At 32.9% G+C, this 25,567-nt stretch overlaps 1 long non-coding RNA gene across 1 annotated transcript; it reads right to left on the bottom strand.

Moving 5' to 3' along the window:
- Nucleotides 1-14,418: 14,418 nt before the first annotated feature.
- On the bottom strand, nt 14,419-25,567 carry LOC143059863 (uncharacterized). Its single transcript, XR_012973640.1, has 3 exons — nt 25,377-25,567; nt 16,418-17,138; nt 14,419-14,491 (listed from the first exon to the last, which is right to left on the bottom strand). It is a non-coding gene; the product is annotated as an uncharacterized LOC143059863 (long non-coding RNA).

Genomic DNA, 25,567 nt, shown 5'->3' with positions numbered 1-25,567 from the left:
CTTTCTGTGTACATCGCTGTAAAATATCATGTAAAGCATATAGTACACGGGGTTTTAAACATTTTTCATGAAAGTAGTGAATTACGTCGGTCGGAATCATATCTTACGTCATCAAAAACGTATTAAGGTGAGATAACTCTGTAAAGTCAGCTAAACGTTTTAATTACGTTGTGTTGTAAAAGGAATATTAAGCTTCTCAATGATCAAAATTTGTGTTTGTCAAATTGCTATATAACCAGTGTAATTTTTCTGACAAAATGGTTGGTTCAAAATTTTTTAAATTTTTATATTTTTATTAAAGTCTCAAAGTAAATGCTTCGACAAAATTTTATGAAAATTAAACGAGCCAAATTAATTTTAGTGAAAGTGTTGGGTACCACCTTAACTAATGATATACTGTTGGTCACCATCATAAACTATAGACAGTTAAAAGTGACCAAGAAATAATGAAGTGATGATAGGAAGAAGCAATATCTTGAAGCCAATTAATTGTTCTATCTTGTATTTTTTAACGCTATTACCGTATTATATGGCAAGTTCCGATTGAAAATGTATAAAGTACACGTATGGTTTTTGATGACATCACCCCTTGAGTATACCTTTGAGTAGTGCTCCACAATTAATGGAGGAATATACAAGAAACTGAACTGAACTGAACTTGAGTATGAAAATCAAATTAGACTGTCCATCTTTAAAAAAAAATGGAGAGTCAAGCCTTAGATTTAAGAAAGTTTGCAATTAAAAGAAACTGCTGTAACAATTCAATAACAATAATTAGTAATGTGGTGTGTATAACTTAGCAAGACAAAAGCAATAAGTCTAACCTCAATAAATACTTGTGTTAAAGCTTTATACACCAAAAGATGGTAGCAAGCAATCGTCCATTTTGTTTCATCTTTGTTAGTTAAAATTTCCAGCATATAATAACCTGGGTCATCAGGAGTAGTGACAGTAATCGTCACTTCCTTTCCCTGTAAGGTGTTTGAAATGGAGCAGTCCGCCATGCTAGTGGTATCTCCTTTCAAAACAATACCATTTGAATTGTAAAAATTGGCTTTGATTTTGAAACATTCCGGCAATTTATAACCGACTCGAAATTTTAACTTCAAGGTATTATTCATTTCTAATTGAATGACTCCATTTTTATATGTTGGAGATATTAATCCACACATTCTCGCAAATGGTCCGGGTCCGAGTCCTACACACCTAGGATCGACAGCTAGTGGTATGGGTTCTTTGTAGGCTTCCTTGCAAATCAAACTAAATTGACAAATTGCCGTAAGAGGTTTGTGCAATTTTCCACCATAAAATACAATTCTGTACGTTCCTTTGACAGGAAGTAAAACTTTGCATACCCAGGAGTTACCATTTCTAACTAGAAAAACTGATCTTTGTAAAAAGTCATGGCCATGTATATGTGTGTCTTCTCTTGTCTCGCCGATTGATTCAAGAAGATTTAAATCATACCACAGAACAAGATTGTTCACTGATTGCTCAGTACCATGTAGTGTGATAGATACCTTCCCTTTTGTTGATGTTATTCTGTATTGTCGTCTGCTTGTCAATCGTAGGCCTGTTTCCCACCACGTATGGTGATATGCCTCTTGTTTTAAGAATTGCTTTTCAGTAATCGGATCCGGAAGTAGTTGCCAGTCAGTGTCATCAGGGAAGAACTCGTAGATGAACTGCTCTGGCTTTGGGTTAATGTAATAATCTAGGAAAGAAGTTTTCAAAATTTCAACATCGTTCGTATTCAAGACCTCCGTTGTAGATTTCAACCATCCGTGTGGGAATTTTCCAGAAAGAGCACGACAGATGCGATACGGATGAACAATTTGCCACGCTCCATTGATTTTTACTACCGCCCATTCTGACAATGCCACGTTGTTATATCCATCAGTTTTGTAGACACCTTTAATTTTGAAACAATTTATGCCAGCAGCCCTATATTTAAAAAAATATGATTTACAGAAAAAAGCGACCAGAAATGATATATAACAGTTACTTAGCACATATTGAATAAATTTGTTTAATTAGTTGGCTCGCTGTCTCATAAAAGTGCAGCTCTCTACATATCCTTTCATTTATATATTCATACTTTTATTTCTTTATACTTTAAATGTGTACATTGCCTACAATACTGTCTCATTTCTCTGTTGCTCTTTTTGTTTAAAAGTGGAACATTATGTGTCCGACTCAGTCGATTTTTCATTTTCTCTGACAGCATCTTTTCAATTTCTATTTGGTTTTATCAATAAATAATAAGAAAATGAGTATATTTAGACCAAATAACCATTTACAAATTCAAAAGTAAACTATTTATACTTACCAACAAAGCAGTATGAAGATCGAATTGTAGATATTCAAATTTTTCTTTAGTAGGTTCAAATACTCATCTGGTGATCTGCTGTCATTTTCTTTCAGATCCTTCAAAGGTAACGTCTCGGCATTTGGAATATCTAATCCACCTAGCCATGTTAAAAATGAGCGGATTAACAGCTGATGTTTGTCCTTTTTATCTTGCAATGGTCTTTCAAAGTAGCCCAGTAGAGCCTTGAAACTTTTAAGGAATGACTTTGGAACCTGAAAAAGTATGAATTTAAAATAAATACTTATGATTTGATATGGACATAGATCCTTGAAACTTTTAAGGAATGACTTTGGAACCTGAAAAAGTATGAATTCAAAATAAAAACTTATGGATATAGATCCTTGAAACTTTTAAGGAATGAATTCGGAACCTGAAAAAGTATGAAGTCAAAATAAATACTTATGATTAGATATGGACATAGATCCTTGAAACTTTTAAGGAATGACTTGGGAACCTGAAAAAGTATGAATTCAAAATAAATACTTATGATTCTAAAGGACATAGATCCTTGAAACTTTTAAGGAATGACTTCGTAACCTGAAAAAAGCTGCATAAGATTAAGATATACAGTGAAACCTGTTTAAACCGAACCTCATCGGGATTTAGGATTTTGTTCGGTTTTGACCGATGTTCAGTTTTATCAGGTTCACAACGCACATAATTTGATATGACGGTGCTTACGAACTTGTTTGGTTTAGACAGGTTTTCGGTTTATGCAGGATTCGGTTTAGTCAGGTTTCACTGTACTCTGATTTGATGTATACTGATCTGAACTTATCAAGAAATGAATTTCGGTGTGATGCTTTCAAATAGTATTTGATTTCAAAACCGAAGAGCTGGACGATCCTTACTAACGTTGTTCAGGAACACTTGATTTGCGTTTCAAATCGTTATAATTAGGTGTATTTTGAATCAATTATCCTTATAAGGCTTACTTATTACCGGTATGTTGGCTTTTCTGTTACCAATTTTTCCCGTCACTTGTATCTCCAGGTTCCATTGATTTGTAATTTATATATATGTGTGTGTGTGTGTTGTTAATCTTTTGGTTGTTATTGATCTACATACCTGCTTTGCATGACTGTCTAGCTCCTGTACCGTTTCAATAGTTTCAGAATTGGTGTCATCGTCCTAAAAGAGTTACAAAATGTAATTCAAATACTTCAAATTTTTGTGGGTAATGTTTTGTGAAGTTCATTCTATCGTTCATAATTAATGATCTTCATAGCCATTTAAGTCATTTTTTATTGTTTTCATTTTGCTTGCTGAATGCAGGTTTAACAATCCTTTTTATTATTTATTTGAGAGATACATTTTTTCTCTAATTTCCTTTCCTAAATTATGAGGGTGTACATGGGGGTTTACTAGAATAATTGTCAAAAATATAAAGAATAAAATATAAAAATAAATTATAGTAAAAGAATATAAAATAATGAGGTGCTTAAATAAAAAGAATAGAGAAAAACGGGTAAAAAGTATGAATATTATGAAGAGAAAACTGGTACTTATTTGACCATAAATGTATATTGTACACTGCACAGTGTTCAGAATTTCAGAAGTGACGAATTTTATCTCATAAACACGTATCTGTAATTTCAAAATAAATGCAAACATGATAAAACACAATTTTGTATCAAAGAATTTAAAATGATGCCACTAGTGTAACAGGAAATGGTAGCTTTTCCGGTGCATTAGATCCCATCCCCGTTTTCAGTTTGGATAGTTTTGCTCATTCGTTAGTTTTATGTGACTTGTTTCTATAAACTTGTTTGCCTGCTCGCTTTTCTTCTTTCTGTCATAGTTTATGTCTGTCTAACTTCTTCTTTTGGTTTTTAATCTGACCAATTTATTATTTTTTTTTTATCTTTTCGGGCTTTTCAGTCCCCATTTTTTTAAAAACTTTTTTGTGCTTATATTTTAACGTGTCTAGTACAGCTAAACAGTGAATTTATTTTTAACTATTACATATCAGATCAGAGAATAATGACATAATCATAAAAAGAAGAATAAATTAGTTTTTATAACTGCAAATTATAACAATAACGTACCTCGTCAACCGAAAAAGTATTTGCATCGGTGTCATTATATTCAGCCTCAGAATCATCATTATTGTCAGAAGAAATGACAATGTCAACAATTTTAAATGAGGGTAACAACGCTTCTTCTAGGATACTAGCACACATACCCATTTTATATGGTTACTTTTTGTACAGGTACATGTATCCTAGATATTTTGTTTAATAATCGACCCATAAGATAAATCTACGATACCAATGCACGCCTCAATGTCGGAAATCTGACGCATTTATTTAGCAAACCCTGGGAATGGTTCGACGATCGTGTTGAACGTCAAAATGATAATTAGTTTTCGCTCCTATACGGACAGATTTAAAAAAAAATAACATTTAATTTTATGACACATGAATAGTAATACCTGTTAAACAATTAGGCCAAATCTTTTATGGTCATATTTTAGCACAGAGTGTTTATCAAAATGCTAATCATTTGGAACTGGATTTTTTTATGTTTCTTCACCTTTAAGTTTTGAAATAAATAAAGTTTTTTTGAATTTCACAGCTATTATAAAATCATTTTTTATTTAAAAGGAAAGATTTATTAATTTACCCTTGCGCTTTTTCCTTAAAGTTAGTAAATACTAGTGACATGTTTTGTTAACTTAACTATTGATGATTACCGTTCCTATTGCAGGATTTCCTATGAGTTGTTCTAAAGGCTCACTTTCGTTCTGTTTGGCCGACCCAAAGGCTACTTCCTTCTCAAAGATATATTCAGATTTGTTAAAGATTTGCTCCTCATCAATATCATCTGACGACTGTACTATCTATTAACAAATTATTTAGATAATACTTGATATTAAGTGCGAAAATAAATAGGCTATACAAAAATAACAAAGGCCAAAATGGATCCATTTTTTTCGTTTTTCGTTAATTTTTTTATATAAATAAGGCCGTTAGTTTTTCCGTTTGAATTGTTTTACATTGTCATATCGGGGGCTTTTATAGCTGACTATGCGGTATGGGATTTGATCATTGTTGAAGGCCGTACGGATCTATATAGTTATTAATGTCTGTGTCATTTTGGTCTCTTGTGGACAGTTGTCTCATTGGCAATCATACCACTTCTTCTTTTTTATATCATCTTTTTTTTTTTTATCTCTATTTAAGTTTCAGAATTACTATATTCTAAAAGACGAGCGAAAATCGATATGCAAACGTAGAGAAAGGTCAAGTTTATTCTTGGAAGAGAAAATTCAATGAAATTGTGAAAAAAAAATTGACAAATTACTGAAATGCTAAACATCATAACATTTGTAGCTTTCGGAAATATTACTCATTTGTTATAGACAAAACGTCCAGACAAATAAAACCACAAAAAGAAGAAGAAGAGAAAAACATGACGATAAAAGCGTGCTTTATTTTGTGACGCTGATTTAGAAATTTTTCATCGGTTTAATTTCATGTGGTCTTCTGAAAGTCGATTAATTAGGGACAGAAGAAACTGATATTACTCATGTCGGTCTTTTATTGTTTACTAGACAGTATTGATTTTGCATTGTTGAAGGCCATACGGCAACTGCAGTTGTCTACATCATTTTTGTACTGTTTGTTTTCAAGTTTTTTTACCAATAAACAATCATATCATATTCCCTGGTTTTTGTATTGTTTTAAAGTTGTTTTATAAACGGTGCAAAGAAATTTCTAAATATTATTATGATAAAAAGTAACACCAATTCCCATTTTGTTTTGAATTATTTCTCTCATGAAGAGCAATTTCGTAAAAATAATTTATTTGTCAGTTTGTTTGGCACTTTTTCTTCTGATGTTTCATTTTCTATTCTTAAATTTTCTTTGATTTTCTTTTGATAATCATTATAAATGTACGTACGTTCTTGCAAGCGTTAAGGGTTTTAGATGTTGTATTCGAAATTGCATCTATTTCATCTACAGAAAATATTTCTGAGTCAGTTTCAGCTGTGACAACAACATCTTCTACTTCTATACTCGGTGAAAGACATTGGTCTAACATACTAACAGTACTTCCCATTTTTGATTATTTACAACACAAAATCATTCATTTTCCTTGACTGGACCCTGTCAAAAATTATACACTGTATGATTTTCTATAAGACTTATAAATACCTTTGAGGAATATTTTTGAATTAATTATAACCGTTCATGATCGATATTTATTCTGATTTAAAAAGTAGTCACAAAAGTACTGAACTCCGAGAAAAATTGAAATCGGAAAGTCCCAAATCAAATGGTAAAATTAAAAGCTCGGACACATCAAACTTGAACGAATGGATAACAACTGTCATATTCCTGATTAGTCCGGGCATTTTTATGTAGAAAAAGGGTGAATTAAACCAGGTTTTATAGATAGCGAAAACTCTGACTTGTATGCTAAAACACATAGTGTTAGACCATATTTTGGACTGTTCTGATTTTATTGAGTTTTATAGGATTGCTACATATAATTAACGTACACACACGTAATGTATAGTATAATAGATTTGGATTAAAACAAATACACACGATTTAAAAAACGGTCAACAAATCTTAATATTAAAAACTGAAAATTGTTTTTTAAAAGTGCGCCAAACCTAAGAAAGGGTTAGTAGTTCAAGCTCTTCTTATGGCACACAGCTTACTTCATGCCCATTCAATAGACTATACAAAATGCCTCTATAATTAAAGTACTTTGGTTACATGTTCTGACATCATACTCGGACTTCTCTTGAAATGAATTTTAATGTGCGTATTGCAATGCGCTTACTTTTCGAAAGAAAGACATAACTTTTTTGTTTTAAAAGATAAACACAAATTGTTTTTTGTTAAATAATTTGTAATTTCTGTATTTTATAAGCATCATAAAAAATTATACATTTTTTATTCAGAAATAACTCATATTTATCAAATGTTCATGAATGTAGATTTTTTTTTTAGCTGTATATTTATCAAATTAAAAAAAAATGCACTATTTACGTGTTCATGAAAATTGGCACACATAATCTTCTCGTGTAATCAAACTAAATGGCATTTTGAAAAGAGGGGTCCATGAACTCGTTTTCAAGTTAAATAAGTTTAAATGATAAAAATCAGCCGAAAACTGCATCTTTTCCCGATAAGTCATAGTTTGACGTCGTGAAACTAACATTTTACGTTAGCAACGTCATTACCTTCCCTGTAACTGTATCGTATGCCTGTAAGAAGCTTTCTAAATTATAATATTTACAGCGTTCTTGTGTAAGAAGAAAATATAGTTACTGACTGTTATAAACTTGCTTTTTCCAATGGCAATATCACATTCAGTTTAAAAAGCTTGCTAAATTACAATCTTTACAGCATTCTTGTGTAAGAAGAAAATAAAGTGACTGACTTACATGAACTTGCCTTTTTTTAAACTAGCACTATCTTCGAATACGTATGACGGGGAATTCGTCATACATGTATTATGATATGGTGTAAGCAGACAGAACTGAGCAACTATGGAAATCAGTTTAAAATGTTTTTCTCACAACGTTTGAACAGTAGTATATTTTAAAGATTTGATTTAGATCTAGTCAGCCAAATTTGTCGGCAGTCGTGAATTGCATTTAGTTCTTTAATTAAATATTTGAATTAATTTAGTATTAATTTTCAACATAGTTTCCCAGTATACGTTAATGTGTTAGGTTTATCAGGCTAAATATTGATAGATTTATCAGCCTTTTCAAACTGTGTTTAAATAAAAATAAACAAACAAACAAAAAACATCGTGTATATCATATACTATCGTTGTGACATCTTGCAATAACTGTATATTATTTTATCATATAAAGTATTATTTTTTTTTATGTTTTTCATAAATAGTATTGAATTTATTCATGCAATATTTTTCCAAGAGCTGTAGAATAAATGAGTTATTTGAAACAACTCTTATTTTAATTTTATACACACATGTATGGCTAATGTATGTCCTTTTCTTTCACCAGCACGGTAATTGAATCTGGACATTATTTATATCGTAATTTTAGATACAAAAAGAACAAACATGCAATTTAGAAAAACATATTTTGCATATCTTTAACATTCATAGAATAATTAGTGTAGGACGTTCTTAACTAAAATCAAAATTTGCATAACAATATTTATTCATCTTGTTCTTTGTTGTTTTTAAAAAACATGCTAATATGTTATAGTTTACATCAATATCTTTTTATCGATAATAAAATGTGGAACGGAAAAAGATTTTGACCCTATATACAATGTATAAGGAAGTCTCTAAATTGTAAAAAAACACACAACTTTTTAAGCATATTATTACATAGATTTTAAGCTTCCTGATTCCACCAAGTTACAAAATATTTAGATACTGACTACGATCAAAAGCAATGGACATACCTCTCACGTTTGTCAGATAGTTATGTGTTCTTGTGATGATTCACTAACATAATTTAACAAACAGATAAACTAAATGAGAAACGATTTTTATCTTAGATGAAAAAAATCAAATCAATTCAAAAGAATTTACTTTGTTGAGCGATTTGTTTACTTGGTTCAAACAGTGTACGCGATTTTAAACCACTATATGCTTGTAATTTGCCACTCCAAATTTGCGTTGTATTTGGAAATACAATCGTATCAAAACAGTTACACGATGGCGTCAACTTGAGAAATATCCTTCATCATAAATTAGTTCAATCAAAAATACCTCCTTATTTTGAAGATCAGTCTGTACCAATAATTTCTTATACCTACAATATATATCAAACCATTTGCAACTACAATTTTCAACTAAAAAAATGTTTTGTAGGATCTCAATATTGCAAACTTCAAGTCTAAACCTCAGTTTGCACCTGTACTAGTTACCAATTCACACATATATATGGACACGTTATTACCGGTGACCTCAACATTGTCAATAACACTTCCCTGCGAAATGTGTTATCCAAAGGTCCGAAATATCGTGAACCTAAATCCATTAAGTGGAAATACAACTCTTCAAAATACTGATGGATTCAGTCGAGGATCATGCCAAACAATGGGCTAAATGCAAGAAAGAAGACGTAGATACTCTTTCCGAATGGATTAAGGCTGCGAGGTCGTTGATACAAATCCGAATTAAGAAATTGAATGGATCTATCAATACCCAAGATACGTCAAACTTTAAAGACCCAAATGTTGCAAAGCACTTGTCCTACCTCCATGACAAATATGTTTTTGCCCCCGCAGATAAAGCCACAAACAGCATCGTTTTTGTGTGTAAATCTCATTACATTAACTGCTTGATAAATGAATTAGGCATTGAAAATTTACTTGGAAACTCAACATATACCCTCACATAACAAAAAAGAAATCCGAGATAATCAAAGGTCTGTTCTATGTTTCTTTGGAATTTGAACCAAAGATGAAGAACTGGATCTTCCATCACAGTAATGAATACCTAAACTACATAAGTGTCCTTACAAACAACGTTGTATTGCTGCGTCTTACAAGTGCTCCACGAAATCTTTTTTTTCTAAAATATTAACACCTATTTTATCAGCAATCAAAGCCGGGCTTCAAAGTTGTTTTGAAACTGTATATTCTATAGGTGGCGTGAATCAGATGCGCATTCTAAAAAAAATCTAAAAATCTTTTAGAGTACATACAATCTAAGACTCTTTCATCTTGTAATAGTGTTAATACATTTGATTTTTCTACACTTAACACATATATTCCCCATTCCAAACTAAAAGACAATTTGAAAGAGTTGGTTTGTTTCATAAAAAAGAATGGCCAACGTAGATACACGTAGCTTGTCTTAGGGAGGGACGAATCCTACTTTCCCTGGCATAGATTACTTTAGCCATATTTGGCACAACTTTTTTGAATTTTGGATCCTCAATGTTCTTCAACTTTGTACTTTTTTGGCTTTATAAATATTTTGATATGATCGTCACTAATAAATCTTATCTAGACGAAACGGGCGTCTTGAGTACTAAATTATGATCCTGGTACCTTTAATAACTTTTAACACCATTGGGTCGATGCCACTGCTGGTGGACGTTTCGTCCCCGAGGGTATCACAAGCCCAGTATTCAACACTTTGGTGTTGTCATGAATACCAATAATATGGTCATTTTTTTTTTATAAATTTCCTGTTTACAAAACCTTTGAATTTTTCGAAAAACTAAAGATTTTCTTATCCCAGGAATAGATTACCGTAGCCATATTTGGCACAACTTTTTGGAATTTTGGATCCTCAATGCTCTTCAACTTTGTACTTTTTTGGCTTTATAAATATTTTGATATGATCGTCACTGATGAGTCTTATGTAGACGAAACGCGCGTCTGGCGTACTAATTTATAATCCTGGTACCTTTGATAACTATTGTAAATAATCACTCTGATTTAAACTAAATATTCTCTGAAACTGACATTATCAAGATGCTTGACTTCTTGATTGACAACATATTTGTTATGTTCGGAGGACGTGTTTTTCAACAGACTGTCGGCATTCCAATGGGAACCAATTTTGCCCGCCTTCTTGCAGACTTGTTTTTATATTATTTTGAGGCTGACTTCATAAGGAACTTCTTAGGAAGAATGATAAGAAGTTAGCAATATCCTCCTTTAACTTTACTTTTCGCTATATAGATGATGTTCTCTCACTAAATAATTCAAAATTTGGTGACTATGTTGAACGCATCTATCCCATCTTACTAGAGATAAAGGATACTACAGATACAGTTAAGTGGGCCTTATATCTTGACTTACATTTAGAAATTTACAATGAGGGTCGGTTGAAAACAAAACTTTACGACACAAGAGATGATCTGCTTGCCCTTCCGGAGCACCTGAGATCACCCCTAGTTTTTGGTGGGGTTCGTGTTGCTTATTCTTTAGTTTTCTATGTTGTGTCATGCGTACTATGATTTTTTATCTGTTTATCTTTTTCATTTTTAGCCATGGCGTTGTCCGTTTATTTTCGATTTATTAGTTTGACTGTCCCTCTGATATTTTTCGTCTATCTTTTAGTACACATGTTCCTTATGATATGATCTTTCTAAATTTAATGCCAAATTAGTTTTGAACCCAATTTGACGGTCCATTGAACATCGAAAATTTTAATGCGATTGGTCGGACATCCGTGTACTATGGACACATTGTTGTATCTTGTAGATAGATATATATTTTAATTTTATACAACTTGGTAGATATACAAGAAATACAACAATTTTAAACATAATCAGTCAATTAACATGTATATATATACCAACCAGCCTTTAGAGGCTTATGATGCACTGTCATTTAGAATGAAATTCAAAACAGTGTGGCTGTGGCCATTGATTGACACATTAAATTCCTCCATTGACTGGGACAATTTAGGTGAACGTTTGTATGTAACGACCACTGCTCACTATGTACTTTTTAAAGACACTTAAACTATGGTTATTCCTGATTAATTTTTCGAATTATTTTATAATTAAAGGCGTTAAGAAACCTTTGGTGACCCCACAGTTTAAATGTCTATCGTAGGTACGTCGTTAACAGTGGTCGTTACAGACAAACGGTCACGTAAATTGTCCCAGTCAATGGATGAATTTAATGTGTCAATCAATGGCCACAGCCACACTGTTTTGAATTTCATTCTATGTATGAAAAATTATTTGAATAAATTTCAAATCCATTAATCCTTATTATATCAGAGGCTTAATTCTTATTAGATACAAAATAGTTTCAGTATATCAGTTGTGTTTAATAATTAAATGAGAAATAAGGATGAAAGTAACTTAATAATTTTGGTTTGATAATGTAAGGGTTGAACATAGAAAATTTGGAAGATAAGAGTTGTCTCTCTTTGTACGTATCCACATTATATAAAGGAAAAAAATAGAAATTGAAATAAAAGATAAAAGAGAATTTGTGAAAGCAAAATAGTATGTAAACACTTTGGCTTATATTTGAAAATGTAAACATGTTAATGTAAATGCATACAGGTAAAAAAAAATGACACTATTTATCACAATAAATACATAACAAGCATGTGTAACAATGAGCTAAACAGACCCTACTTAGTACACTCAGTTTTACTAAGTAAAAATTGTCATTGTGATCAGGGGAAGACCACTTGGTATTCAGAATGAGATTTGTTTCCAATGATATACATATAATTGTTTACTTTCAGGTAGCCAATAAGATCGTGCAGAACCGTAATGTTGACCAGCATGTGACCATTAGACATCGGAAAATTCTAAATGAAATAAAGCAATCTTCTAATTTTTCTTATTTTCAAAAATACATACCAATAATTTTTACTCTGTGCTGTGTCCATGTGCACGTTCCTAATCTGTTACCTGATAAAGGTTTAACTTATCAATTGGAAACTTAATCCCTTGGATGTGCATTGATTCATGTTTTGCTAAATCCTTGACCTGCTCACCCTTCCGGAGCATCTGGGATCCCCCCCAGTTTTTGGTGGGGTGCGTGTTGTTTAGTCTTTAGTTTTCTATGTTGTGTCTTTTGTATATTTATTTGTCGATTAGATGTGTATTGAACTTTTGGTTTAGTCTTAGACACATGTTTTTGTTTTAATAGTTGCTATTGTTTTTGGATTATTTATCTGTAACTGAGTTTACTCTGAGTTCTGTAATTTGTGTCTGGTATTTTTGATAAGGTTTTCCTGCGCATTGGATTGATCTACAGAGTTAACCAACTTTTAACTGATTTTTAAAGTTTGTACCTTTTTCTTACAGTTTCGCCACTCTCATTTTGGGAGGGTTTAGCGTAAGCATACATGTCTATTAATCTCGCTATATTATGTATGTGCTTTTATCAATCTAATCTGTAAATATGGTAAGTGCTTTGGTATTCATAATGATGCGATCTTACAGTAAAATTCTGCCAGAATATCAATTATGCAATTAAAAAAAAATATTGATCTTTACTTGCTTGTTGTCCAGTGGCAAACAATTCATGAACTTTCAGGATACGAATCAATTGATAAGAAGAAAAAAAAACAAGAAAAAGACGGAAAATTAGAAGGAAAAAAAATGGACAAAAAATTCAACAATTGTTGTAAAATAAAAGATTAAGAAAGAATTTAAAAAAATCAAAGTGCTTGATAATACTGTAAAAAGGATAGATTGCTATTGGTTTTCAATGATATATTTTACCTGTACGGTAACACAATAAACGTATTTAACCTTACCTTTTGGTATTTAGCTGTATTTTGCCTCCAAATGAGCTTAGCTCTATTCCGAATCATCTTTTTGATGTCAAACAACACTCACTTTTTAATTGTGTAGTTAAATTTTGAATAAATTAAATTTAAAAAAAAAAGTTTACCTGTGTGATTTAACGTAATGGCGGACAAAGCATGCATGTTTGTTTTTGTTTAGTTTGGCTCATGATTGTTAAATTCAATATTTAAAAACAAGATGAAATCACTTCCGGAAATGTTAATTCAGTGATATAAGAAGATGTGGTATGAGAGCCAATACACATGACAATAAAAAAAAACACTATAAAAACTCTCTGTGTAATGTTTATTGTAATTGAGTTTGGGTGTATTTAAGTGGAGTGTAAGTGGCTGAATTCTTTTCATTCTTAGACGACGGCAGCACGATTCGCTGTGACAAACAACAAAGTAAAAAGATATACAAAATTAGAATAGTCATACTAGGAATCAAGTCTTCTGACGTAAAACTATAACATCGGTTCAATATCCAGGACACCGGTCTGATAATCCATATTACCAAAAGGAAAAATATTAGGGAGCTACCATTTGATTTTTATGGGGGGGCTAGGATGAAAAATTTTGTCCTGCATTTTTTTTTAGCTGTGATCTCTGTCCTGCCTTTTTATTTTTCACTCTGTTCGGTCCTGCCTTTTTTTTTTTTAGTTTATCCTGACTTTTTTTTACCTAAATTGTCGTCCTGACTTTTTTTTTTGCAAGTGTCTCATCCTGCCTTTTTTTTTTACTCAAAACTCCTGTCCTGCCTATTTTTTTCAAATTTCATCCTAGCCCCCCCATAAAAATCAAATGGTAGCTCCCTTAAGATACATTTCTGTGTCATATCATCGGTATCATGTTTCTCATTGTCTTGTATCGTACCAAAATTTCTCTGCCAATCTGAAAAAGTAAATATAAATAAGGCAACAGTCACTGTAGTGTACCGCTGTTCGAAATTCATAAATCGATTAAGAAAAAAACAAATCCGTGTTACAAACTAAAACTGAGTGAAACGCATCAAATATAAGAGTAGAACTACGACACAACAGAAACACAACATTAAATGTAACACACACAGAAACTAACTATAATATAACAATGGGCATTTTCCTGACTTGGTACAGGACATTTTAAGAAAAAAATGGGTGGGTTGAACCTGGTTTTGCGGAAGATTGTTTTTCTTTTTTTTAAAGTCACAAAGTGTGATTTGCTTAGATTTTTATATGTATATTATTCAACAAATGTATAAAAAAAAAAAAAAAAAAAAAAAAAAAAAACAACACAAGAGTGCACACGCTGAAATGTCTCGCCTTCTATACTAATCATTGATATTATGTTGATAGTCCTAAGTATAAAGCTAAGCTTTATTACAACTGTCACATAAACTTAACATTAACCAAGATAACTAAACAAAGACCAATGAACCTTGAAAAAGAGGTCCAGGTCAGATGAACCATGCCAGGCAGACAGGTACAGCTAACAATGCTTCTATACAACATATATAGTTGACACATTACTTATAGTTTAAGAAAAATAGACCAAAACACAAAAACTTAACACTGTGCAATGAACCATGAAAATGAGGTCACGGTTAAATAAAACCTGCTCGACTGACATAAAGATCATAAAATATTTCCATACACCAAATATAGTTGACCTATGGCATATAGCATTAGATAATAAGACCAAAACTCAAAAACTTAACTTTGACCACTGAACCATGAAAATGAGGTCAAGGTCACATGACATCTGCCCGCTAGACATGTACACTTAACAATCATTCCATACAACAAATATAGTAGACCTATTGCATATGGTATGAGAAAAACAGACCAAAACACAAAAATTTAACTATAACCACTGAACCATGAAAATGAGGTCAAGGTCAGATGACACCTGCCAGTTGGACATGTACACCTTACAGTCCTTCCATACACCGAATATACTAGCCCTATTGCTTATAGTATCTGAGATATGGACTTGACCACCAAAACTTAACCTTGTTCACTGATCCATGAAATGAGGTCGAGGTCAAGTGAAAACTGTCTGACAGACACGAGGACCTTGCAAGGTACGCACATATCAAATATAGTTATCCTATTACTTATAATAAGAGAGAATTCAACATTACAAAAAATTTGAACTTTTTTTTCAAGTGGTCACTGAACCATGAAAATGAGGTCAAGGACATTGGACATGTGACTGACGGAAACTTCGTAACATGAAGCATCCAGGTCTTCCACCTTCCAAAATATAAAGCTTTTAAGAAGGGAGCTAACGCCGCCGCCGGATCACTATCCCTATGTCGAGCTTTCTGCAACAAAAGTTGCAGGCTCGACAAAAAAAACAAGGCAATGTCTCATCTTTAATTATATGGTTGCTAAACATAAAGAATAAAGAATAATGGCCAAAATAATAATTGAAAAGAAAAAGGTAAAAAGAATACAGAAGTGGATGCATGAATATATATATGAATATAAATATGCACAAAAATATTAACCATTTTCCTCTTTGTGATTATCAGAAACTTTGATGCAGAGTTTCTTAGAAGATTTCGAATAAGCAACAAAAAAAACCCATTAATTAGTCATTAACAAACTAATTTGCAAACTCAGCCAATAGAAAAATAACGCCAATAAGAATTTTTCAATAAAAACAAAGTAAAACTTGGATCTTGCCTAATATAAATAAATTAAAAAAAAAAAAAAAAAAAATCGGCCGGATATTCAATAATATTTACCGTGTATTCTCTTCTCTGAAAACCAAAATCAAGACACGCTAAAATCACATGACTTTCTCATATTTTCATTATGTTCATATACTTACTTTGTTTAAATATTTCTAATGCATCTCTTATGTTGTTAAACAGGATTGCTGTGCTTGGCACATATATCAATGTATATTCCAAAATATAACACGAGACTGGACTGCTATATGCACACAAAAATGATGACATTGTGATGTTTATCTGATTGTGCAAGGATGTTTCGAATGACATGTCACAACTGCCGAATGTCAGCTCAAAATTGTAACCATAGTAACATAGATTAAAAATTGTTCTCATTCCAATAACGAGTAATATGGTCGTTGAAACATACGTTGCATAAATAAACTTCCGAGCAGTTGACCTCAAAATTGAACTTTCCGATATTGTAAGTCCAGTGAAGGTCAATCCGAAGCAGACGACTGGCAAAGAGTACATATCTTTGATAAATATATCCAAACTACACAAATTGGAAGTTTTCCACACCCAATTTAAAGTTAAGAATATCTGGTGGAGAAATCCAATAAACAAAGATATAAACAAAGTTTTTGATGTCGTTTGGTTGTCATATTTGGAAAATAATGATTTGATTGCTTTGTCCAATAGTATTAATATCCCTCCGCCAAGTGTGATTACAACGCATATAACTTGAAATAATTCAAAGAACTTCGCTGCTGAATGGAATGTCATACTGTCTGACATATTTTTCACTCCTGTTATTGATTCTTCTGTCTTCTCAGTTGATCACTTTATTTTCAATTTCGTCAAATAAATGTAAAATAGCTGGAAAGAAAAAAAAAGGAAATATATAAATATTGATTGTTATGAAATAGTACACGTAACACCTTTATTGACATGAAGACGCGTACCGTCATTTCAATGAGCATTAGAAAAAATAGCTTAAATGTCACCAAAATTTTCACTGTTCACGTTTGTCCCATTGTTATAGATTTATGTTATATTTTCCGCGTTGATGTAAAAAAAAAATGCCATTAATGTTTCCTTGATATTACGGAAATTATCATACAGACACATTTATCAATATAGTAGGGCCTGATAAGGGGATTAAAAACAACTTCAATAATAGTTTACCTTACCTTATAATGACTGCACGGTTCACCTATTAAGCAAGCTAACCAAGGATATTACCTTTAGCTACACACTCAATGAAATCGGCTGTTAGCAAAATGGCGACTCTTAGACTGTCTAACGAGAGTGCAGCTTAACACAGTAATGCCGCTCAAAGTTACCATGAACCTTTGGGTAAACACATGTGTTATATCGCTTACAAAATTCAATTAATTTGCGATGCATTTTTGTATCCTTTATCGGAAATTGTCATTTACAAAAGTAAGCAAGGATATGAAACCAAATAGAATGAAATTCAAAACAGTGTAGCTGTGGCCATTGATTGACACATTAAATTCATCCATTGACTGGGACAATTTACGTGAACGTTTGTCTGTAACGACCACTGTTCACGACTTACTTACGATAGACATTTGAACTGTGGGGTCACCAAAGGTTTCATAACGCCTTTAATTATAAAATAATTCGAAAAATTAATCAGGGATAACCTTTATGTTTTGATTTATATAATTGATATAAATCAAAACATCGTGTTATTTCTAATCACTTTTTCGAATTACTTTATTTAGGTGTTGAGAACATTTGGTGACCCCATAGTTTAAGTGTCTTTAAAAAGTACATAGTGAGCAGTGGTCGTTACATACAAACGTTCACCTAAATTGTCCTAGTCAATGGATAAATTTAATGTGTCAATCAATGGCCACAGCTACACTGTTTTGAATTTCATTGATATAAATCAAAACATCGTGTTATTTCTGATCAATTTTTCGAATGACTTTGTTTAGGTGTTGAGAACATTTGGTGACCCCATAGTTTAAGTGTCTTTAAAAAGTACATAGTGAGCAGTGGTCGTTACATATAAACGTTCACCTAAATTGTCCCTGTCAATGGATAAATTTAATGTGTCAATCAATGGCCACAGCTACACTGTTTTGAATTTCATTCTAATACAAAATGAAGTATTGAAATACCAAAGCTCAATATCGTAAAAAAGCAAAAGCTTTCAAAAATATTATTCAAATGGGTGAAAAAGATTACTTGCTTCAATTACAAATTACTCAATAATTCGATTGATTACAAACCAAAAACAAGAAATGAAGTAGCTTATATGAAATTTGAAAAAAATTGATGACAAAAACAATTACAAATGCAAATGGTTACCTGGAGACACTAATTGAATTTTAATGATTTTGATTATATTGTTTACATGCAATGTCGTAATTGCCAATCAGTTTTATTTTCAATCGATTTTAACCATATCAATTTGATTGCTCTTAAATCCATTCAATAACTTTAAATGCACCCTTTGTATTTGCATGGTTTTATGAGGATAAACTATCTATACCACTACTTGAACAATCAACGGATTGATGACGAACAATCGACCGAAAGCGCTGACTCATGATGGAATCATTCATCTAAACTCGGCCGATTCCGTAGCAGATTCATCCGAGATTTGCCGATTGAGGATAATATGTTCTAATTAAAAGAAAGACTTCACGAAAAAGAAAAATGTTTTCAATTTTGTTGATTATTTTTGTTTAAATAAATCAATAACCATAACATAGCTGGACAATTTATTTTGTTGTTCTTACAAGACAAACATTAATTTTTTGACACAAAATTTTATTTCTCTCATCTCAATTGTCTGATGTTAAACAGTCCATTCGTTTGTATTATATTAGATGTGGAGTTCGGTTATTATTTTATAAAATTGAGAATGGAAATAGGGAATATGTCAAAGAGACAACAACACGACCAAAAGCAGACAACAGCCGAAGGCCACCAATGGGTTTTCAACATAGCGAGAAAATCCCACACACAGAGGTGGTCCTCAGCTGCCCCCAAAATAAAATTGTGTGCTTGTTCAGTGAAAATGGACGTCACAATAAACTCCAAAACATATAAATGAACTAGAATTAAAAAATCATACAAGACTTACAAAAACCAGAGACTCCTGACTTGGGACAGGCGCAACCATGCGTTGGATTTAAACACGTTTGTGAGAGCTCAACCCTCTCCCCATACCTCTAGCCACTGTTGAATAAAGAAACATAGCAGTACGCAGTTGTAGTAAAACTCAGTTTAAAAGAAGTCCCAAGTCCGATGTCAGATAAGGTAACAAAATAAATAATACCTTTTTGGGTCTGATCGTTCCTATTGAAGTTGAATACAAAAAGCGCTTTGAACACACACATTTATAGATTCTGCTGTTGTCTGTTCTATTGTCGGGTTGTTGTCTCTTTGACACGTTCTTCATTTTCATTCTCAATTTTATGTTGATTTTATTTTCTTGGCCATAACTATACAAGTACTTATTGGATGTTTTGTTCAATGTGTTCTTGTCATGAATAAAATCAGAAATTAGTTCTACGGTCTTCATTATTCAAAATCGCGTTCAAAAGTGTATAAGGGGAAACCACAATCAACAATATCGTTATGATATTACCTACCACTCATAAAAGCAAATAATTCATGTTTATTGTCAAACATAGTTCAGCATGTTACTAACATAATCAACTATGCACATAATTTCCATCATTCAAATATTTGAGCAAAATGTGGTACTGTATTAGTTGTACAATGTATATGAACTGAATGCGGTACTGTATTAGTTGAGCTGAATGCTATACGAAGTGTAGTGTATGAACATAGTGCGATACGAAGTCTAGTGCATGAGCAGAATGTAATACGAACTAGTAGTGAATGACCAAAATGCGATACGAAGTGTAGATTATGAGCAGAATGCGATACGAAGTGTAGATTTGAGCAGAATGCGATACGAAGTGTAGAGTAGGAGCAGAATGCGATACAAAGTGTAGAGTAGGAGCAGAATGCGATACGAAGTGTAGATATTGAGCAAAATGCGATAGAAAGTATAGAGTGTGAGCAGAATGCGATACGGGGTGTAGTGTATGAGCAGAATGCCAAACGAACTAGTTGTATATGAGCAGAATGTGATACGAACTAGTAGTGAATGACCAAATTGCGATGCGAATTGTAGTGTAGGAGCAGAATGCGAAACGAACTTGTTGTGTATGACCAAAATGAGATACAAACTAGTTGTTTATGACCAGAATGCGATACGATCTAGTTGTGTATGACCAGAATGCGATACGAAATGTGTTGTAGGAGCATAATGCGATACAAACTAGTTGTGTATGACCAGAATGCGATACGAACTGTGGTGTAGAAGCATAATGCGATACGAACAAGTAGTGTATGAACATAATGCGATACGACCTATATATGACAGAATGTAGTGTATGAACATAACGCGATACGATTTTGTACGTATATAATGCTGTACTTGATATTTAAAAATAAAATAACGTTCAAATTATAATTGATTACACAAATGTGGTTCACCAGTCGGAAATTCCCTTACATATCTTATATAAAATAAAACGTTTTAACAATATTTAAAAAACTTACATCAGATCCTGGATTTTTATATAATGTTGATTGTAAAAGTGTCAAAGACGTTTAACTAACATATACGTCCTCGAATATGAACACAGTTTCTTATGGTTATAAGTAAGTGTGTTTATGGCATGTAATGCATGACTGAGAAATCATTATTTAAAATACCAAAATTTAAGTTGAGTGTCATTTTCCCCTCTTAATATTTTTTTATTCATCCAGAAATAAATATTTGTTATCAAACCATGACTTCTCTTGCAGAAACCCATATTTTTCTTTAAACAGTAACTATACACCATAATTATAATTTACAGTCATGCAAAACACTGTAGACTTCACTGCTGGATTTAATAGTAATGGTTGAAAAAAACATATCTTTGTATGTTGATATTGAAAAGGGGAAGTATTTTTGTATTGAAACTCGAATACATGTTATAATTTTGATACGATTAACGACCTTTAAAAAAAAATTTACATGTCTATTAAACTTTTATATATATGAGGGTCTGAATGGGGTTCTTCGTTACTTTAGTCTTTAACTTTTAAGATAATTTTTCTCTATTTTTTTTTTTAAATTTTGATCCTTATTCTCTATCTTTTATATCTAAGAAACTAGTATTCTCTTTTCCTTATCTTTTGCCAAGTTTTTTTCATCTTTTTTTTTGCCCATGATGATCTATGTCGAAAAAATTCTAAACTAGGAGATAACTTTATAGGAAACCTAATTAAACATATGCCAGACAAGAAAATAAATAAAATATATTTTCTTTGCCCATCAACCTCAAAAGAAGTAGAAAGGTTAGAGTCATTTTTTAAACAGGCATCAGAACTGAGGACAGGGGACTCTTGATTTATTTATTAAATACATTAATATATCATATAGATAGATTGGTTTGCCTTTTTACTTTTTATGTTTTCTTATGGTTTTGTTTGATAACTGAATTTTGTGTATGTTTATATCAATTATCACAAACTTATTGTTGAGAGTTTATATGACAATAAATATTTGAATTGAAAATTGAATATAACGTTAACCGCATAAACACCCTCATATATTTCACTGAAATGGTGCAGAACTGCGCAACATTAAACTAGTGTGGATCTAGCCGGCGTTAATATTCATGAGGCTAGCCGTCAATAATATTCATGAGATCAAAACCGCGTTCGATGAAATGTTTTGGGTAGTTATTAGATTGTGACAATAAAATTACTTTTGCTGTTAATATCATATGGTTATACTATTTATAGCAATATAAAGTAATTAGGAAATAGTAAGCCAATAGGTGTCTTCTGCAAGGTCCGCGTCATTTAAAATGAAAGTAAATGAAAAGTTTAATTGCATTGCCTCACACAACACAAAACAATTATGAACATTAAAATGTTGTTATTATTGAATCAATGTAAACTATAGTAATTAAAACAAGATGATTAAATATAGGGTAATTAAATGGAATTAATTGTCATATGGGCATTCCATAATCTGTTCGTTGTCTACAAATATAGTCCAATTCTAAAACTAAAATATACAATACATACGATAGTATCACACAATTAAAAAGATCAGAAAAACAAGAAACATAGTTTATTGAAGGAATATAATAAACAGAAAAATAGAAACTGTCAATTACTATTTCAATGACATAATTCTTCAAGATTACGGAGATCAATAAGAGTCTTTAATCTCAACATTACCAGTCCATTTAATTGCCTCTAAAATGGCCCATAGCACTTATGCCCTAGACCCGTACGAGTTAGTCAGAAAAGGATAAGGAGGGTACCCTGGTATATCACAAATTCGAAAATGAACTATTGCCGGCTGGCCAAACGAAGAGATTCTCCACGTGGGCAATAATACCAGAGGAAGAGGTACTTATTGCCTTTAAAATGGCCCATAGCACTTATACCCTAGACCCGTACGAGTTTGTCAGTAGAGGGTTCAAAGGGGGGATATGGTATCCCGGATACAACGAATTCGAACTGAACTATTGCCGGCTGGCCAAACTAAGAGATTCTCCACATCGACCATTATACCAGAGGTAGAGGTTGGTATTGCCTCTAAAATGGTCCATAGCACTTATGCCCTAGACCCGTACGAGTTAGTCAGAAAAGGATAAGGAGGGTACCCTGGTATATCACAAATTCGAAAATGAACTATTGCCGGCTGGCCAAACGAAGAGATTCTCCACGTGGGCTATAATACCAGAGGAAGAGGTACTTATTGCCTTTAAAATGGCCCATAGCACTTATACCCTAGACCCGTACGAGTTTGTCAGTAGAGGGTTCAAAGGGGGAATATGGTATCCCGGATACAACGAATTCGAACTGAACTATTGCCGGCTGGCCAAACTAAGAGATTCTCCACATCGACCATTATACCAGAGGTAGAGGTTGGAATTGCCTCTAAAATGGTCCATAGCACTTATGCCCTAGACCCGTACGAGTTAGTCAGAAAAGGATAAGGGGGGTACCCTGGTATATCACAAATTCGAAAATGAACTATTGCCGGCTGGCCAAACGAAGAGATTCTCCACGTGGGCAATGATACCAGAGGAAGAGGTACTTATTGCCTTTAAAATGGCCCATAGCACTTATACCCTAGACCCGTACGAGTTTGTCAGTAGAGGGTTCAAAGGGGGGATATGGTATCCCGGATACAACGAATTCGAACTGAACTATTGCAGGCTGGCCAAACTAAGAGATTCTCCACATCGACCATTATACCAGAGGTAGAGGTTGGAATTGCCTCTAAAATGGCCCATAGCACTTATGCCCTAGACCCGTACGAGTTAGTCAGAAAAGGATAAGGGGGGTACCCTGGTATATCACAAATTCGAAAATGAACTATTGCCGGCTGGCCAAACGAAGAGATTCTCCACGTGGGCAATGATACCAGAGGAAGAGGTACTTATTGCCTTTAAAATGGCCCATAGCACTTATACCCTAGACCCGTACGAGTTTGTCAGTAGAGGGTTCAAAGGGGGGATATGGTATCCCGGATACAACGAATTCGAACTGAACTATTGCCGGCTGGCCAAACTAAGAGATTCTCCACATCGACCATTATACCAGAGGTAGAGGTTGGTATTGCCTCTAAAATGGTCCATAGCACTTATGCCCTAGACCCGTACGAGTTAGTCAGAAAAGGATAAGGGGGGTAACCTGGTATATTACAAATTCGAAAATGAACTATTGCCGGCTGGCCAAACGAAGAGATTCTCCACGTGGGCAATGATACCAGAGGAAGAGGTACTTATTGCCTTTAAAATGGCTCATAGCACTTATACCCTAGACCCGTACGAGTTTGTCAGTAGAGGGTTCAAAGGGGGGATATGGTATCCCGGATACAACGAATTCGAACTGAACTATTGCCGGCTGGCCAAACTAAGAGATCCTCCACATCGACCATTATACCAGAGGTAGAGGTTGGTATTGCCTCTAAAATGGCCCATAGCACTTATGCCCTAGACCCGTACGAGTTAGTCAGAAAAGGATAAGGGGGGTACCCTGGTATATCACAAATTCGAAAATGAACTATTGCCGGCTGGCCAAACGAAGAGATTCTCCACGTGGGCAATGATACCAGAGGAAGAGGTACTTATTGCCTTTAAAATGGCCCATAGCATGGAATCATAAAAAAAAATCTAAAACATGATTTGCGTTATGTTTCATTAAAATTCATGAAAGAAAATGATTAAATCAAAGATAACAAAGTAGAACGCATGAAATCTAAATATGAATAGCTTATAAAATGATTATTTAAAAGTATAGGCCAGACTTATAATATAACAAAAATGTGTCCCATCAGCACTATCATTTTCTATTTTCAGTGGACCGTGAAAATGGGGTAAAAACTATAATTTGGCATTAAAATTAGAAAGATCATATCATAGGGAATATGTGTACTAAATTCAAGTTGATTGGACTTCAACTTCATCAAAAACTACCTTGACCAAAAACTTTAACCTGACCTCGACCAAAAACTTTAACCCGAAGCGGGACAGACGGACGAACAGACGAACGAACGAACGAAAAGACGGACGCACAGACTAGAAAACATAATGTCAATGAAATATAATATAAAAAGTCGGATGAACTCATTCATGAGTATGTTTGAATATGTGTTCGAATAGATAAAGTAAACACGATTATGAGTATGAAACCAACAGAAGAAAAGCTCGGCAAGACTCGCTTATTAAATAGCCAAAACACTTAAATATCAGTTGTAATATCGTCAATGATTATATATTGATTTTTAAATAAAAAATGAAAGGTTGTTATATAATTTAAATATTTAATTAGCCACCCATGTTTTCCTTGATACAATAATAAATTAAAAAAAACCACTCACACTGAAAATTATCAGGTGCGGATCAAGGATTTCGAAATAAAGAAAGGGGGAGGGGGTGCGTGCAAACATGTAAAAGCTCTATCATTTTATTATATTTAAAGCTCCGTAAGCCCCCTGCACCCCCCGCTAAACTAGCCTTACTCACATACAAAAATGCTTACCTGTTTAGGATGTTTAGTATTTCCTACTGGTCAGATCTAGACTGAGACCGACATTTGCCTTCTTAATAACAGTCTAAAGGATTAGTAATAATATTCACATACATTAAAAAGAACAATGTATGTTTAATTGCACAATCTCAGACAGTCCTTTTAAAAAATCAACGAATCTAGAGTACTAGTCCAATAATAGA

This window comes from Mytilus galloprovincialis, chromosome 14 (assembly GCF_965363235.1).
Source record: "Mytilus galloprovincialis chromosome 14, xbMytGall1.hap1.1, whole genome shotgun sequence".
In the NCBI taxonomy this organism is placed as follows: domain Eukaryota; kingdom Metazoa; phylum Mollusca; class Bivalvia; order Mytilida; family Mytilidae; genus Mytilus; species Mytilus galloprovincialis.
The sequence above is the reverse complement of the archived record's forward strand: the minus strand, read 5'-3'. Positions and strand labels throughout refer to the sequence as shown.